Here is a 3,082-nt window from a genome sequence, read left to right as displayed (position 1 = left end):
CAGTTCACCGGCGCCGGCGCGCGCGGGGCGTAGGAGGCGGAGAAGAGAGAGTGCAGCGCGAGCGCTCGAGTGTGCCGCGCGCGGAAGCGGGCGCCCCAGATACACCGCGCGAGATAGCGAATCCGACCGCGCGCCCAACTCCTTATACCGCGCGCGCGGTTATTGCGGGCCCGCTGGAGCCACCCGCCGGGTTGCGCGCGCTAAACTGATTAAATTTGCGACGTGACGCTTGTTTAACGCGCCTGTTGGAGATGCTCTAACCCTAGCACAAACACCAGCGGCCATGGCGCTCACCACCCGCAGAGGCGGCGGCGCCGACCAACCCAGCCTCGGCTTCCTCACGAACCGCGACACGGAGGTCAGGCTCCCCCGCGCGACGCGGGTGAAGAACAAGGCGCCGGCGGGGGTCCAGATCACGGCTGAGCAGATCCTCCGGGAGGCCCGGGAGCTGCAGGAGCCCGAGATCCGCCCGCCCAGGCAGAGGATAACCGACGCCGACGAGCTCGCGGACTACCGGCTCGGCGAGCGCAAGCGATTCGAAGGCCTCGTCACTCGCGGCGGCGTCGCTGCGTGGGTCAAGTATGCTCGGTGGGAGGAGGGGCAGGGAGACCTCGCGCGGGCTCGCTCCGTCTACGAGCGCGCCCTGGACCTGGACGCCGCCCGCCGCGACCACGCGCTGTGGCTCAAGTACGCCGAGTTCGAGATGCGCAGCCGGTGCGTCAACCACGCGAGGAACGTCTGGGACCGCGCCGTCTCGCTCCTCCCCCGCGTCGACCAGCTGTGGCACAATTACATCCACATGGAGGAGCTGCTTGGTGCCGTCGCCAATGCTCGCTGGCTCTTTGAGCGCTGGATGGGATGGCGTCCCGACATTGCTGCCTGGAACTCGTACATCAAGTTCGAGCTGCGGTATGGGGAGGTTGAGCGCGCAAGGGCGATCTACCAGCGGCTCGTCGCCGAGCACCCGCGGCCCGATACGTTCATCCGATATGCCAAGTTCGAGATGGAACACGGAGGAACAGAGCAGGCACGTCGCGTGTACGAGCGTGCATCTGAACTGCTTGTGGACGATGAAGATGCAGAGTTGTTGTTTGTAGCATTTGCTGAGTTTGAGGAAAATCGCCCGGAGGTGGAGCGGGTTCGTGCAATATACAAGTATGCGCTTGACAGAGTGCCCAAGGGCAAGGCTGATGACCTTTACAGGAAGTTCCTAGCATTTGAGAAACGATTTGGTGACCGTGAAGGGATTGAGGATGCCGTTGTGAGAAAGCAGAGATTCCAATATGAAGATGAGGTGAGGAAGAACCCGCTCAATTACGACTCGTGGTTCGATTACATCAGGCTGGAGGAGAGCGCCGGTAATAAGGACAGGATCAGGGATGTGTACGAGAGGGCTATAGCAAACGTCCCCCCTGCACAAGAGAAGCGGTACTGGCAGAGGTATATATACCTTTGGATAAACTATGCTCTATATGAGGAACTTGATGCACAGGACATGGAGAGGACCAGGGAGGTCTATAGGGCGTACCTGAAACTCATTCCACACAAGAAGTTTACATTTGCGAAGTTGTGGCTGATGGCCGCGCAGTTTGAGATAAGGCAGAAGAACATAAAGGCCGCACGGCGGATTCTCGGCAATGCAATAGGTATGACGCCCAAGGGGGAAATTATTCAAAGAGTACATTGAGATCGAGCTTCATATCGGCAATTTCGACCGTTGTAGAACTCTATATGAGAAGTATATCGAATGGTCTCCAGCAAACTGTTATGCCTGGAGGAAGTATGCTGAACTCGAAAAGAACCTCAGCGAGGCTGACCGCGCTCGGTCAGTATATGAGCTTGGTATCACACAGCCATCCCTTGATACGCCTGAGGTTCTATGGAAGGAGTACTTGCAGTTTGAAATTGATGAAGGTGAATTTGGTAGGGCAAGGGAACTTTATGAGAGACTGCTTGATAGAACAAAGCATCTGAAGGTATGGATCAGCTACGCCGAATTCGAGGCCTCGGCTGGCTTGGCAGAAGACAATGGAAGTGAGGTGAATAAGAATGATGCTTGTTACCAGGATCAGCAGATCGAGCGGGTCCGGATGTGTCGAGCTGTCTTTGAAAGGGCATTCGACTACTTCAGGACCAATGCTGCAGAGCTAAAGGAAGAAAGAGCAATGCTCCTGGAAGAATGGCTCAAAAAAGAGTTGGGTTTTGGTGATCTTGGTGATGTCGCCCTAGTGCAGAAGAAGGCGCCAAGGAAAGTCAAGAGGAAGAGACCACTGCCCACAGATGATGGCTCCAATGTTGCGTACGAGGAGTACGTTGATTATATCTTCCCTGATGAAGTCACGCCGGCATCGAACCTCAAGATATCGGCAGCTGCTTACAAGTGGAAGAAGCAGAAGGCTTTTTGATTGACACGATTAGTTACACAATTAGTTGTAGGATTGCAACTTGGAAACAATACGTAGACATCATTCTGTTGGATACCAATTGTCATTTCTTACTCCTATTCCTGTAGCCTCAGTTTGAATGTTTGTTGATTGATATTCCTGCTGTATTCCGTTTCACCATTTAATCTAGATCAAAAGGATTACGTACTGCTATAGGCTCTGAACTGTATTCAAAATTCAAATGTGAGACGTGAGCACTCTGCAGATATTCACTTTCAAAGTCGCCTGAATAGATTGGAGTTTACAGTGGCCGCTTGCTGGTACTGTGTCCGTGCGCGTCCAAACCCTGACTGAACAGGTTCATATTTTTCACCACTTTACTTAATTTTGCGTTCCTTTCTGTGCTGTCTAATGCAAGTGTTTTCTATATTTAATATCCCCTGCAACTATGTAACCCAATTTGTTGTTTTACCATACTGTAGAGGAGTCTCATTATGCAGTTGTTATGCACGAAGGGGTTTCTTTACGGTGATTTATTTTGAGGGTACAACTTTAATCACATAACGACATTTTGCTGGACGTTGGTCGCCTCAATTTCAAATATGGGTCAGTCGATTTGGTGAAGAAGGAAGCAGGCGACAGTGAGCAGCAACGAGGCTGTAGCGAGGCTCGGGGAAGCGAGGAATGAGCCGTAGCCG

At 53.3% G+C, this 3,082-nt stretch overlaps 1 pseudogene; it reads left to right on the top strand.

The window, feature by feature from the left end:
- Window positions 1-254: 254 nt before the first annotated feature.
- On the top strand, window positions 255-2,537 carry LOC123125051 (crooked neck-like protein 1; annotated as a pseudogene).
- Window positions 2,538-3,082: the final 545 nt, after the last annotated feature.

The sequence above is a fragment of the Triticum aestivum genome, chromosome 5D (genome assembly GCF_018294505.1).
Source record: "Triticum aestivum cultivar Chinese Spring chromosome 5D, IWGSC CS RefSeq v2.1, whole genome shotgun sequence".
In the NCBI taxonomy this organism is placed as follows: domain Eukaryota; kingdom Viridiplantae; phylum Streptophyta; class Magnoliopsida; order Poales; family Poaceae; genus Triticum; species Triticum aestivum.
The sequence above is the reverse complement of the archived record's forward strand: the minus strand, read 5'-3'. Positions and strand labels throughout refer to the sequence as shown.